The following is a 16,810-nucleotide window of genomic DNA, read 5'->3' on the forward strand; positions in this document are numbered from 1 at the left end:
ATTCAGTCCACCTGCAGAGCACAAGCCCACCCACAGTGTAATGAGAGTGCATACCTCACACTTAATGACACTTTAGTTTCCTCCCTATTCACACTGTGCAATAAAAACATAATTATGCTATCAAATATTTAACACCAGATAGTAACTGTATTTATTTAATATGCAAAAACTAAATGAACATGGTAGATCTATACTGCATTTAAAATGTCAACAATATAATCTGTGTTGGAATGCATGTCTTATACTAAAATATAAAGAGGGGTCAAAGAGTCTTGGCTGCATATCTAATAATAGTGGTTTGGATATGAGATAATAGCGCTTTAATTACTACTTTATTTTAGCCAAAGTTATTTTACGGAACTCTTATTACTGAGACAGATGTTATTTCATATAGACATGATATTTCCCCTTGAAGATTCCATTGTTCATGGAAATCACAATACCTACACACATTAAATGAAGAAATGCTATGACTCTTTCAGAGTAGTTTAGTATGGTATTTTGCTTACATCTGCCGATTGATAAATGTGCAAGGACTGTTAATGAAACCAAATGTCTATCAGTTCCAATATTTCTTCTTGGATCCAAACTAGTATATGATCACGCAGATAGCTAGGACATTTTAATAAAATAGCCTGCATTTATAACTTTTATACTTAGCTACATTATATTAGCCTACGTCTCTTTATGTCTCAAAATGACTAATCAGGTATCTTACTTGCATTGTACTAGTCTACTCTTCTACCCAGATCGATTATTTAAATGCAACCAATCAAATACAGAAACGGGCTGCAAATATTCACAATGCAACCAAATACAAAAAATACAGCAAATAGCACAGAAAGATAAATGTTTAAAGGGGACCCCAAGAAGTATGAAATGGAAGTTGCGATCATCTTCTCTTTTGTAACATATATCCGAGTGAACCTACGATGATGGCTGAGAGCTCAATGTGTTGCAACTGAAGAAAACACATGCAAATAAAAAAACACCAGCAAATTAAGAAAACATCAGATTGACAGAAAATGTGCTGCAGATGCTCACAACTCAACCAAATACAGAAATGCACTGCAAATACTCACAACTCAACCAAATACAGAAACTCACTGCAAATACTCACAATGTAACCGAATGCAGAAACGCACTGCAAATACTCACAACGCAACCAAATACAGAAACTCACTGCAAATACTCACAACGTAACCAAATACAGAAATGCATGGCAAATACTCACAACTCAACCAAATACAGAAATGCACTGCAAATACTTAAAATGCAACCAAAAACAAAACTGCATTGCAAATACTCACAACTCAACCAAATATAGAAACTCACTGCAAATACTCACAACTCAACCAAATACAGAAATGCACTGCAAATACTCACAACGTAACTAAATACAGAAATGCACTGCAAATACTCACAACGTAACTAAATAAAGAAATGCACTGCAAATACTCCAACCCTCACAACTCAACCAAATACAGAAATGCATTGCAAATACTCACAACTCAACCAAATATAGAAACTCACTGCCAAATACTCACAACTCAACCAAATACAGAAACTCACTGCAAATACTCACAATGCAACCAAAAACAGAAATGCACTGCAAATACTCACAACTCAGCTAAATATAGAAACTCACTGCCAAATACTCACAACTCAACCAAATACAGAAACTCACTGCAAATACTCACAACGCAACCAAAAACAGAAATGCACTGCAAATACTCACAACTCAACCAAATATAGAAACTCACTGCCAAATACTCACAACTCAACCAAATACAGAAACTCACTGCAAATACTCACAACACAAACAAAAACAGAAATGCACTGCAAATACTCACAACTCAACCAAATACAGAAATGCATTGCAAATACTCACAACTCAACCAAATACAGAAACTCACTGCAAATACTCACAACGCAACCAAATACAGAAACTCACTGCAAATACTCACAACGCAACCAGAAACAGAAATGCACTGCAAATACTCACAACTCAACCAAATATAGAAACTCACTGCCAAATACTCACAACTCAACCAAATACAGAAACTCACTGCAAATACTCACAACACAAACAAAAACAGAAATGCACTGCAAATACTCACAACTCATCTAAATGCAGAAATGCACTGCAAATACTCACAACTCAACTAAATGCAGAAATGCACTGCAAATAGCACAGAAAGATAAATGTTTCAAGGGGACCCAAGAAATTGCGAAACTAGCAGGGACTGCTTATTGTTCAATGTCTACTCTTCAGTGGTGTTGTCGATGACCTGTAAGATAATTTATTTTGTTTATTTTAACATTCTAATCGTATGTATGTTGTGAGTATTTGCACTGTGTGTCTGTATTTGGTTGCGTTTTGTGTATTTGCAGCACATATGTTGTCAAACTGGTGAAGATGTTTACTTAATTTGCTAGTGTTTTTGCTATTTGCATGTGTTTTCTTCAGTTGCAGCGCGTTTAGTCTCTTGAGTACAACATGAACTGGCTTCTCAGGAACATATGTAGGGTGGGGCTTGATTTTGTCCATCGGGAATTGATTGGATCCCGACCTCACGCCAGTAACCATCCTGACCCCAGTCTAACTAAGATCTCATTTAAGACTACAAATCTTATAATCTCTTGGATGTTCAAAGACAGATGAGAAAATTGATATTTTTAATCGTGCACAATGGTTAGTTTTATCTCAAGTATTAAGACCAATAAGAGTACATTTAGAAAACACACTGGCTACATTTAGTGAAATAATTAACTCACAGACCTTGCAGCTGTGACCCAACTTGAACACAAGAGGAACATAATGAATTGAAGAGTATGAGGGAGTCTGAGGGAGGAATCAGGCTGCAGACAGGTTCCCCACCCCTCACATTCGGCATTCTCACCAGGACACAGAAAACACTATTCTCATTCCCTTCCTTTGGACCACTTCCTAACTTGCGTGTTATGGTGGCAATACTATTGTTCAGAATGAACAACACTTTAAATGGTCCAAATCAATTAAGTGTAAACACAAGAAGCGCCACATTTTATAGGTTCATATCATATTGTTTCACCTTAAAGTACACTAACAATGTAAGTACAGTGTCTTGTGCTACAAAAAGTCATACTTTAGTTTATTTTTTTTTAACCACACGGCCCAGATGTGAGCCAGATCTGGGCCGACACTATGTTGCTGTCTGGGAAAGTTAGAAAAAGCCCCGTCATTCAATAACAGCATGATGTCAAGCAAACAACAACCTGTCCTGAAATGTTTTCTGTTGCTTGAATAGTAGAGCATGGTGCTAGCAATGCCAAGGTCATGGGTTCGATTTTGAGGGAATGCACTGATAAAATCCAATGTTTTTCTGGATAAATGTCAAATGAGTAAATGTGTAGCTCAAATTGTTAAGATCAGCATTTTAATCGCTTATTTCGCTTAAATATTCAGAGCAGTAGAGGCAGGGTCAGAAACGGCACAAATTTCTACGTTTTCATCCATTTTTTCTGGTATTTATGAATAATAGCGTCTATATGCTCAATAGGCATAGGGAATCAGTCTTTCCCCCAAAACATTTATTTCTTGCTCAATCTAAGTAAATTTAAAATGCCTGGCCAGTCCCAAACATGTTATTCCAAATCATATCCATCTTATCCTTGTCACAAGTGTGAATGCTATGTTGGAAATCTGAGTATAGAGCTCTAGAGTCCAATACAAAGTCTCCTCCTGCAAAACTCAGTTATAAACATTCCAGTTCCCTCCACGAAGAGCCAGTCTTCAAGGCTGTGGTGTCTAATGTGGATGCAGACACACAGCCAGAGTTATTCAAATATCTGAGCTCTGGCCTCCAGCCAGATAAAAAATTTGGTCTGGGCACGGTCAGTGCTTATAAGCTTTAAGAGAGGGATTCCTCTTTCCTCCCAAGAGCTGAAGACCAAACATTTTCATTAGTGGTGCTAATCACTGAGACTCACGGTCATCTGACGAGAGGAAGACATTCATTAGGAGGCCTTCTCCCGTTCATAGACGGGCACCTCTGTTTCCTTTGCTCATGTCTAAACTTTCTGTGTTCTGCTGATGGATGAAGTGAGCAGGTGGAAGTCTGATTCTTCAACAGGTTTATCATCTCACTCACTCTATCTTTACTCCACTGCAGAGACAGTTCAATCTATTTAGCCTGTCTAAAATCTCTGATTTTAAATGTGTGTCATTTCTGTGCAACTAGTGGCAACAATGCAAATTGCAATGTGTTTGTTTGAACAGCCTGACTGGGCTCAATGCAGGACTTCTACTAACATGGAGAAAGCTATCTGTTAACATTCCCCTTACAGTTATTTACAGAATCTGAAATGTCATCTTGGCTGAAAGCGTGCTCCGAGGACTCAAGGTTTGTGCCCTGTTAACCACAGACTTTCTTCAGTGGAACACATTTAAAGATTTTTAGGAGAACTACCCCTTTAAGACTAATTGGATGCTTTAAGAGTTCTTTAAGTAAAAATCCCATTTGTTTTCTTCATAGGGGACTTTTAATATTATACACCAATAACTATACACGTTAAAGATTTTAAAGACTACCGTGGTTGCTAATCATCAATGGTCTATGCTTTTACTGAAACCATCAGCCAACGTTTTTACAGTGGAAGAAAAACTACATAAACCATGATTCTACAGAGTAATATATTGCAATAAACAAAAAATATATTGTTTCTATATATATATATCAATAGTTTTATATTTCTCCATCAATGTCATTCGCAATGCAATGCCTCATGGGATTTTAGTTCTTTTCATTTTCCATGGATCTCCATTATATGACTGATAGACAACAATAAAAATATCAAAAATTTTAAATACTGTGGAAACAAAGACACCTACATCTTGGATGCCCTTGAGGTAAGCTAAAACAAATCAAAAATTTATTTCAAAGTGAACTATCCCTTTAAGACAGCCTTACTTGTCAAGAAAATTTTCAAATGCTCTTTTGCTTCAAAGTGTGTAATGTTGTGATTTACCTTGTTGCTGGTTAGTTTAGTTCATTCAGACCCTTTAAAATCCCTATGGGGAAAAAACGACTCGGGGTAAATAATTCCAGAACCAAGGCCGCTGAAAACATGGACGAACACTGTTGTGTTCTGAAGGCATCGAGATAAATGCTACTTTACACAACATGGCTAATCAGGTAGCATAGGTTTTGCTTTTCTCTGAATGACATATCATCGATATGTGAGCTGTGTGGGGTAAAATTTACTTCATTTTTCAAATGACCAATTTTCCATGGGAACGTGATTTACCATGGGAGAAGCACTGCATGACTTTTCTCTGGTCTGTTTTCCCTTTTAGCCAGAGGCACTTAACTAAGCCTGTGAGCCCTGGCTGTTAGGTAATGAAAGGCAGTGCTCAGCCAAAGGCTAGAATAACAGAGCGGAGCATATGCATAGCTAAAATATTTCTCCTCTTTAATAAGAGATTAGTAGGCACCCTCCACCTGTTTCTAGGGTTCAGGCGCTTGGCAACGGGCAGAGTGGGCTCAGCGAGAGTGCAGCCCCTACATCTGTTTGGCATGTTGCGCTTTTCAATCACTGTGCCGGGCCACGGGCTTCTCATGCTCACAATGAGATCACTGTGTTCTCCGAGGCCTAAACCGGCCCTCAACAACCACCGCAGCAAAGTAAACAAACTCAGGGGAATGTAAATTCGCAACACCACCATGTATTTAAAATCTACTTACAAGCGGTAATTACATTGTTGGCTAAAAAGGAAAAACAACTGTCATGCTCGTGAGATATAAATGATACTGTAGAGTAGGCCGTGTCCAAAATTAACCAAGGGAGAATTTAGAACATTTAAATATCAAAAAGATTTTTATTGTTTTATTTATGACAATGGGATCTATTTTTCCTTGTTTATTTGTGACGAACAGCACCGGTCACTCACAGCATCGTATACTATGTGGCTTTTAAATGCTTGAATCTGATTATTACACTGAATTATTTTCAGGGAAATCAATTTTAAGCAATGGCACGATGTAATATTTATGTGTATTTCACGTTACCTCATGGATATTTTTTTTCATTATTAGACAATTTGTAGCCTATGTTTATGATTTGAATCATGTACACAACTTACATCAGCAACTGTTTGATTTTTGTTCTTACTTAAACCAGGTACCCTATTGATGCTGCTCCTATAAAAATAAATAACTGTCAACTACAGGCAAGTCAATCCATTTTATCTACTCACCAAAGCAATTTTTCACATTTGGACTGATAATGGATGGTCAAAAATACAAGGCGTTGTGCACAACAGGAAAATGCCATACAATAAAAGCCATGTAAAACTTAAGATGGTACTTGACATGAGAGTTTAAGACAGACAGAAGTACCAGACAGGCATCTGAAATCACTTAGAGGTCGCGGCTGAGAAGCACTGAGGTATGTAGCAGACAGAGGAATGCTGCATTGAGTCTGACATTGCAGTCTCTCACATAAACCAAACAAATACATGCAATGACTCAACGCAGGTAATAAGGAAGAGTTAACCAGCCAGAGCTCCAATGTAATATGCAAGCCAGTCATTCATCATTGGCCTGTAACATGCAGCCCAGTCATTCATCACTAGCTTCCTTACGACCTCCAAGGGAAAGAGGCTGAGACTGTTGCCCAGGCCATACTGTATTAGAGTAGCTTTAAGGTACAAGCAGCATGTCAAATAAATTAAGTCCGGCACTGTATCTCATTCATATGGAAGTGACATGAATTGCTTCACCTGTTGATGGACAGTTTTACTGGAATAAGTCGACACTGCTCATATTTCACTATGTTGAATACAAAACAAAAGCAAAATAAACCCTTACAATGGCCGCTTCAATGATATTGTGTCACAATCTTGATAAAAACACCATAAAAAGTAGAATACAATATTACTTGTGCTGAAAAAGACAGTTATAGAGGTTTGGAATGATATTAAGGAGAGCAAATCAAGTCAGAATTTTCATTTTTGCATGAACTAGTCCTTTCATAATGATGGAAAGATACAATATCTGTGTCAGTGTTGTGTGGGGTGGGGGGTGCTCTTTTCCTCTCCTTGTCATTGACCTGCTGGTTTCTGACGGCCCCCTGTAGATCCGAATCAGCCTAAATCTACAAACTGCCAATGCACTCCCACAGTGGTCCCACACTCCACCCTATCCCTACAAACATGGCCATTGTCAACTAACTGAGTTAGAACAGGCGCTAAGGTTCATCCAGGAAGCGATCCGTCAAAATCCTGTCTTGTCCCCAATTAGGCTCATCAACTGGACCGCCATTAGCCATTCAACTTTGCAATTTAATAATGCACAGCATTTAATGCCTGTGCTATTCATCCGCTCCGATTTACTTTGGACCAAGGCTCCGGTAGAAGCTCCAGGATCCTCGCGACCCTATAGAGTATTGCAGGGATGAAATTTTTTTAGGCCAAACCCTGGAAACAAATTAGCATTTTAGCACTGAAACCAATTGTTTTTGTTTTTGGCTAAATGCATGAAATAAGTTATATGATTAACACAAGCTTAAAGCTATACTCTTTTAGTCTATTCTTTAGCTAAAAACACTTAGTTCTTTCAAAATGTGCTCATTAATGTATATTTACTTCATTCAAGTAATAAAGCATTCTCGTGAGTGTAGAATGTGCCATTGAAAATACATACTGGTAAGGGGTTCTAATGTCGGTCGCCATGTTGCCCCTCCATCTTGAAAGTACATTAGTCAAAGAGGGACATACCCGTTAATTCAAGCTTCGCCTTTCGCGTTTACGTTTGAGTTAACCCTCATGGACAAGTTCGAACTGGAAGCCATGTTAATCTTGGACTAAATTAGCCACCGTAGGAGTTCAAACAAAATCGGAATTGAGAGGAACGGAAACTAATATTCTCTGGATGGTCATATAGGCTACCTTTTCACTGTTAGATGGGGTAAAAATCACAAAGTGTAGCTTTAGGATACTATTTTTTTTTTTTTTTTTGTCTTAACTTGTTTTTATAATGGTGGTTGATAAAGTGGCTAAATGGGACTACATAGGCTTTTAGGGACAAGTAACGAACAACAAACAGGAAAACTCATCAACTCACTGGTCTGTTTTTTACAACCTCATTGTGTTTATGATTGTGAACTATTCTAACTCAAACTTTCAGGGAAAATGCAATCATGTTGTAGTTTGTTTACAGCCTACATTTAGCTTTGTACTTCTGTTGTTTACACAGTGTTCATTTGTGAAGATTATCATAATGAAGTAAACATGTAAGAATCTATGACTTTTATTGGTCACAGAGTTTATTTCCTGATCCTATTTGAGGGCACCAGGGTAATGCTAACCTCCAAATTTGCCTACAGAAATCCCTGCAGAACTCTAAGTAGTTTTGAAGAATAGATAGTAATCCTTCCTCTATTCGATTTCAGGCTTAAACGCCTATATTCAGAGTCTTCCAAAAGAGGAGTTGTTCGTTCCTGCAGCTCAAACAGTAGAGCATAACGCTTGTAATGCCAAGATAATGGGTTTTACTCCCAGGGTCAGGGAATGCTTTTACTTACACCTTGAATGCGAAGCAAATCACTTTAGATAACAGTGTCAGCCAAATGCATAAGTGGAAATCAATGCATTCCTGGGCTATGTTTCCCAAAAGCACTGAAAGCCATAAGAAGATCATAGAAACCATTGGCACCAGTGGTCTCTACGATGTGCTTACACTGATTTTGGGAAATGCAGCCCTGATGTGGTCACCACCTCGTTGATTCTGCTCTGATATTCATAACCCACGCTGCCACCTGCACCCATTAACACAGTCAGGAGAGCCAGGGGAGGGAAGACATGACAGGAAGGAGGCATCTCACATATGTCAAATGTCTTCGTGAAGCCAGGCCCCTTTAAACAAGTGTCAATCAGTTGCTCTAGGAGCCCAGAGGAAGTTGAGTTGAGGAGGTGGGTGCGTGTAGAGCTGGGCCGGGGCTCCTGTCGCTCACTCTAAGACAAGCCCGGCAGGGAATCTGATCCAGACCCTACCCCAACCCAGCAGGCTGGGCAAGCAAGGAACAAGCTCTCAGTGGGTAGGCCAAGCCCTAAACAAGCAAACCTGCCAGGACCCTGAGAGAGCAACCCTGTTGCTGTCGAGGACTGAAGCTGGATGGCAAGACAATGCCCGGGCGAATACAGGACAATGGAATTAGCTCCCAATTTGTATCACTTCCCTGAAGGATTGAGATGTCTTATCCTGTTAGGAGCTCCTCTCTGCTGAGCGACACATCCCTGCTTTGAAGCATGAGAGGGATAAGCAGGCTAAAGCCCTTGTTATCCCACTTTTTCCTCAAAGAGATTACAATCTTAGCTGCGGTGCGGCTTTTGGGTGGCGTGCGCGCGTCAACTGGTGCTTCCCACGCTTGACTGACACCGTGCCCCGGGAGGCGTCATTCCTCCAGGACACATCAGCTGTCATGGGACTGTGTTCAGGTGCTGAGCGCTCTTTGCGACGCCCAGGAACCGCCGCTTTCCGGCAGCGTCCGTCCTGTTTCTCGCACGACAGCTGTAATAGACAGGTGTAATAAAGAAGGGCCCACGAGAGAGAATTGGCCCCACTCGAGGAGAGGGAGAATGGAGGGGAATGCACTCTCTTGTGCATCAGGGGGCAGCATGAGTGGAATGTGTTGGTGATAAAGACTCTTGGCGGGTTGGTTCTGTTCGGCTCATGCCACAATGGCGTCTTTGACAGCTGAGAGAACAGCGCTTTTGTGGGGCCCTTCCAGTGACACTACACATTGTTGTGAATGCTCCGCATAGCCGGCATTCTCCATCATGCCTTCCTCTGTGCTCAAGGCTTATCAAGAATTCCTTCTTCTTTCTCTCTCGCACTTCTTTTTGTGAGTCTGTACATTGTGTTGCATGCTACTGTGGAGGCTGAAGGACTAGCACAGAATGCCAGCTCCTGCTGATGACCTCATTCACACATGGACTGAACAGTCAAAGACTGGTTAATATGCTGCCATTACAGATCTCAGATACCATGTCCAACGAACTAAAGACAAGTTTAGCAAATTAAGTTTCTTAATCAGCTCTAAAACAGGGTGTCCTTCCTTGAGTACTTGATAACAGTGTCTCTTTTAACAGAAATTACTCTTGATGTCACTTAGCATTTTCACTGATGTTATTAAAATGGTCATTACAGTGGTTCTTTTTTTTAATTAAACAGACTTGGTGTCTTTTCAGACAAACAAACAAATAATTACTAAGTAAATAAATAAATTGGATGGACAAAACACAAATTATTATTTTCATCATCTTCATCATCACCACCGCCATCATCATTATGTCTTTTTTATTCATATATTTAACCTATTGTGTTGTTAATAAAAAAAACACACGATCAATTGGTTTTATGTATATACATCACTTGACCACCCAAATATTTTAATAGCATATTCATATTATAAGGCAAAGCAAAAACAGTAAATCTTTTAAATTTCCCTTTTACATGAAAACACATTTACTTGTGTTAACTTGGTTAATAATCAATGCTTGGAAACATCTCTGGAAGAAATGTTTATTTATTTCAGAGAAACTTATCTCAGCTACAGATGTGTCCATCCATGCTGCATCCATCTGTGACCCACAGCTGCTGAACGGGAAAAACAGGATTATTAATAAAATAGAAGATTATATTGTTTATGCCAGTCTCCCATGAAGCTGGGAAGTAGCGGAAAACACTTCAGTGTTCTTCTTTTATAACATCTCTGGATGTTTCTGATTAGAAGTAGAGTGCAACCACAAGTGGGCAAAGCTAATTGAGTTTCCATCTTTTGAGTGGATTTGATCACACACACACCCCCACACATGCACGCACGCAACTTTCTGCATTTTTACATATTCAAAAAACATCAATTAGTATGTTTCATTTTTCCTGTTTTCCTCATGTGGAGCAAAAAGTGTCCCCACAAGGTCAAGGATTTCAGATAATGCCACATTTTATCACCATAACATGATGATTTAACATTGGTTCATTATAACTCTGTACAGTAGTCTCCACCTTAACTTTTAAAATATTGATATTTGGAAATAATGCATGTTAATGAGAGTATAAATAATAGCACTTGCAAAAATTGCATACTGGGTAAGGGGGAATTAAACTAATAAACAAGTGTAAACTTGTTTTGTATTACAAGTTTTATGAAATGCCATATTGAAATATGCAAATAATTTTCAAATATACTCATTAGCATACATTTTCAGAATCTAAACAATGGTCAGGTTCAAAATTCTTGTTTTTTAGGGGTTTTGGATATTTCATTGTACTGTATTACTCAATAAAATCAGAAAATACCGTCAACAGCCAGAAAAAAATGCTGAATAGATCAGAAACCTTCTGAATAGATCAGAATAAAACTTTAAAATTTAAGCGCTCTAGTGATTTGGCTCAGTGCATTAGAAAAAAACCTCCTCTTGACAAAATAAGAGATGTAACGGAAATCTACAGAAGCAAATATATAATCCCCGGTTTAAGAAAAAGACTTAAGCCTGGTCCAGACTAAAATGCATGAGCTGTTTGAACAGTAAAGGAAAGTAACTTGCATGGACATATCTTAAAATACATCACTGCCATTGTTTTGTCTCAAGATATTTTATTTTTTTTCAAAGGTAGTTAAATGTTGCACTAAGGCTTAATCCTGGCTTAATCTAAGCCCTTTTTGTGAGACTGGGCGAAAGTGTAATAAAATAAACACTTAAATGTTTTTGATGCTTTTCCACTAGTCTGAAAGAAGACAAAAAGCAAAAAAGTCTGAAAAAACAGCGCTTTTGCCTGCCTGTAATGTTTTGCCTTAAAAGCACTTAATAAACAGATTCAAACAAATGTATCTAAGGTCACAATGGTCACTCCTCTGATTCTTCTTTAAATACTTTGACGAAAGCCTCTGAATACAGTCTAAATGCGAGTTGTTAGTGAACAGTTTGGCCCTGCTCTTATGAGGAATCACACTGTGCAAATTGAAGCTTTGCCAACAGAGCTGACATTATAGTATCTGAACCGTATCCAAAAGGGCATGGCAATGAAGCTGGAACTGGGCCGGCTTCGTGTCCTTTCACCATGCGACAGAAAATAAGGGATTTTATGAAGAAAAAACAACTTTTTGCCATGATACAGGACTCCTCTATTTCTCAGCATAGCTCAGTGTGAGTGTATGACACACACATGAATTCTCTCTCTCTGGTGTACGATGAGGATGCTGAAGTTTCTGATGTCATGTTCACAGCACTTCTGTTAATGTGCTCGGGCAAACGCACCATATTTGCTAAATTAGAAACTAATGAGTTTCTGCACATTAGGGAATAAAATACATAAAATGGTGACAATATCGATGGATAATTGACATGGTGCTCTGTACACGCATAAATCGCTAACAAGTATTTCCAAACACATGCAATCACGCTCAAGCCTGGCAAACATTCACCTCCAGCGGCTGCTTTGCCAGCTTGCTGATGGGCGCATTGTTTGATCTTTTCGATCGTGCAGCTGTAAACTGAATCTGCTCTTGTTTAGTGTGTTTATGTCTCATTCACACGTGTTCCCTGATATATGGCACAGATGTGACAGATAAAGGACATCAAAGACTCTGTCCAATGCCAGTAATAATACTGCACTGAAAGATACACACATTGCAATGCTCTTGCTTTTAAACTTCTCCAAACCAGATCACTTGGGGGGATCTAATTAAAACTATACTTTAAAAAATATTATCAAACATGTGGTTAACCTTTGTTCTACTGACGTGATGTTATAATTGTTAACGGAAATTCACTAATAAAGCTGTAAACCTCTGAAAAATTGGTCACTGGTAAACATCTAATATGATTGAATAAAATGACATAATTGAATATGAATTGTTTTGAATGTGCATTTGTGTTGTACTTTTAAAAAATCACTTTTGTAATAATGTCAAGTTTTACTTTAAACTCCATTTTAAATCATTATGTTTTAATCATCGTTTGTTGTGCTTAAAGAAGTACACATATTTTCATGTGTTGACTAACATACTAAAGCTCGTGTAAAGCTCTTGATTATAAGTTTAACTGTACTGTGTTATTCAGTATTACATTTAAAGTGAATGTATTTTAAATGTGCTAAATAGCAACTGCATTACAAATTAGAAATTACAAATAATGTGTATTTAAATTCATGACACAAGTTGAAATGACATTAAAGTATATTTTAGTTTACAATAGCACATGCGTCAGTACACTTTAACCGCATTTCAAAGGCAAACGAAGTAATTATGAAATATCAAGATGTACTTAAGTCCTTAAGTACTCTTATATATTATTTTCATAATGAGTCTTTTAAAAGTAACGCTAAAGTGTACTTCTTTTTCACAAGGGATACCTTTCATACTTTGTCACTCTGAAAACAAAGGGTCTGTATAGCCTACCATAAAACATCCGTAAGTTTATTTCTCCTTTACATAAGAAAGTGCTGGAATTTATTTCATTGATTGCAGTGCAGTTTTTTTAATGCCCACCAAACACAGATTCACTGTGGTGATGATAATGGGCTAATGTTCCACTCCTTTCTCATCCTCCAATAACTGAATGGCCCTTCCCAAAGATAAGATCATGCACGTTCCATTAAACCTTAGGGCTGCCCTGGGAGATTCTGAAATAGTTTCTAGACGACTTTGTTCAATTTATAACCCCCTGCAATGGGAATAAAATAATGAAAGGAATTAACTGTTATTGTCCTTCTGGGATTTGGCTTGTAAGGCAGAGTGTCTGTTTCTGCATGGGTGACTTTTTATTTGCGGTAAGACATGTTAAGCAGTTTACAGAGCAAGGGAAATGGTCTTTAAAGACATCATGTTTTGAAGAAGGAGATAAAGGGAGGTGCTTTACAACTACAAGGGACAGTTCACTTTCATAGTTATAGTATTAATGTCCTCCTCTGTGGAACACAAAAGGAGATATCTAGAAAAATATCCAAGCTACTGTTTTCCATAATAATGAATGGCGACCAAAAGAGATATTTATCCAAAATGTCCAAAAAAAAGAATAACATAATTTCTTCTTATGTTTCCGAAAATGTGTTCATGTTTGATGACAGAAGTTTCATTTATGAGTGAATTATCCCTTTCAGATTCCAGTGGGAGACACTGAAGACTCTTTCTCCATTAGTGTGGACACTTTGCCAAAGGGCATCAAAGCACTGGTCCTGCAACATGAACATCAGCAGCAAATGTCCTCCCTTCAGCAGAAAATAAGAGCTGTCATCAAATGATGGACCTCAGCGTTTCGATTCACAGTATTGCTCAACTGTGATAAAAGCTATTCTTAGAAGTGCTTTTCCGTATTGCATGCGGTGGGAGGAGAAGGATGATCAGCGGTACCTGTCTGGGTGTCCCTGAGAACCCTCTGCTATTCGGCCCGGCTGACTCCAAACACAGCGCTGGCCCTGAGCCGGCTACACATTCCACAACTTCCAGACAGCTCCAACTTTATTTTCAGGCAAAACGGCATCAGCGCACTCACATGACATTCCCAAAAAAGGCACTGCGGCCCCAGACTACCCTGATTCTCTATATGACTTAACCATTGAGGAATTAAAACAACATGAGTTATGTCAAAACCAGTAGGAGAGTGGCCAAAGTCTCCAGTGCACTAATGATACGTTGATGACGCTAGATACAGTGGGGTCCAAAAGTCTGGGGCCACTATATTTTGCATAGCCTAAACACACACAGGTTAATACATTACTAATGCTAACAAATAAACCCTTATTGTCAAATAAAACACAAGCATGATCTCCATACTTTCCATTTTGTTGATTGAAAATCTAATATCGATTGTCCACTCAGTTCCCATCAGATTTATGAATCTTCACAAGTACATATTTGTCTAACTATGCAAAAATGAACCTCACAAAATCCACACTTTCTAATTCTGTGATTAAAATCACATTTTCTGACAGTCTCTTACAGCTTAAGGGTATAAACTACACATTAAAATATTCATATTCCAATTAAACACAGTAAAATTACTGCCATAAATATAACCCGACAGCATGCATGAACAGCCAATAAATGGTCAAAGTAAATCTTTGAAACCTTTAATATTTAAAAACTTTCATTTCCCAAAATCTGCATGAATGTGCCCATTGCTTTCCCCAAAGAGTCAAGATTTAAGCCGTCTACAGATTACACATTTGAGTTTTAAGCAGGATATTGACTGGTTTGCATCATACGAGTTTATGAAAGGTCTCACAAGCGTTGACTTTTCTCTATGCCCCAGATAAAAACTGGAAAGAGGTTCATTTTGATAAATCACTCTGAGTCTCATCCCCAGTTTGAAGAATTTAATTGCACTGGGCATTTATGACCCAATGCATCTCTTTAAGCAGCTCATCTGCATATGCAGCATATCTCTAAGGACACACAATCCAACACTGATTGAAGGACAGTCATTTTCAGCCCAGAGTGTAAGCATTTTATTGTAATTGCGTCACTGGCTGTTGTATCAAGGGCCAGCAGATAATTGGACAGTCAGCTGAACCTGGGGAAGTTGTTGGTAATTTGAGAATTTGATTGCTTTTTCTTGTTATCTCTCAAGTGGATAGGTGAGGTGCCTTGAAACAACTGGCACATATTGTTAGCTGTTAGCATCACTGCTGCAGGACATAAGTGAAAAGAATAATCAGGTGCAGAAACATTATAATAGCCAACTTTAAATTATTATGCTATAGCCTTCATTTGAGAAGATCTAATTGAAATGGCCTTTCTGTATATTTAAAGGAATTGTGTCAGTTTTAAATGCATTAGTTCCAGAAGAAACGTGTCAAATGTGGCTCAGACTCTCTGTAAGTTCAGACCTTAGAGTAGGTTCAGACAGTAACGCACTACTGCCCTCATCTGGATATTAGTGTAGGCTATAGCTGTACAAGTGCTTTATAATCTGTTAGCAGGCAATGAATAACAGTCACGTGGCAATACCTAGCATTAAAACAGAAAAGCGGGGGATTTAATACAAAATAAGGTCCGTTTACTTTATCTATATCCCGAGGGGGAATGAAATCGGTTGCAAATGACTTAATTTTGCCCAGATACTAATTAGACAAAAAAGGCAGCATTAATCATCTGTCTGTGCTCAAAAAGCCCCCTAAGCAGTTTTTTCAGCATTAGATTAGATTGTGTTTACTAGTTCCTGCAACCCGGTATCACGACAAGACGTGAAATAATCACGTTGGTCCACATTGGAAAACGTGTAGATTTCACGCTTTAAAGCGTTAGTTCACCCAAAAATGAAAATTAAGTCATTAATTACTCACCCCCATGCTGTAGGCCTACCAACCCCGTAAGACCTTCGTTCGTCTTCGGAACACAAATGAAGATATTTTTGATTAAATTTGAGAGCTGTAAAACTAGCTACCACATTGGCTGCCTAAGGGACTGCCTCTTGACGGCCCAGAAAGTCAATGAAGAAAATGTTTATATCCCAAGTGACTACCGTGGCTCAACTATATGTTTATCAAGCGACGCGAATACTTTTTGTGCGAAAAAACAAACAAAAATAACGAGTTTATTCGACTATTTCTTTTCTTCCTTGTAGGCCAGAAACGAGACTTCCTTAGATTTCCACGACGCATGCGCGAGAATTGCGATCTGATCAAAATTTAATTCTCTCAAATTTAATCAAAAATATCTTCATTTGTGTTCCGAAGACGAACGAATGTCTTACTGGGTTGGTACAGCATGGGGGTGAGTAATTAATGACTTAATTTTCATTTTTGGGTGAACTAACCCTTTAACC

Source organism: Pimephales promelas, chromosome 7, assembly GCF_988280905.1.
Source record: "Pimephales promelas chromosome 7, fPimPro1.hap1.1, whole genome shotgun sequence".
Classification (NCBI taxonomy): Eukaryota; Metazoa; Chordata; class Actinopteri; order Cypriniformes; family Leuciscidae; genus Pimephales; species Pimephales promelas.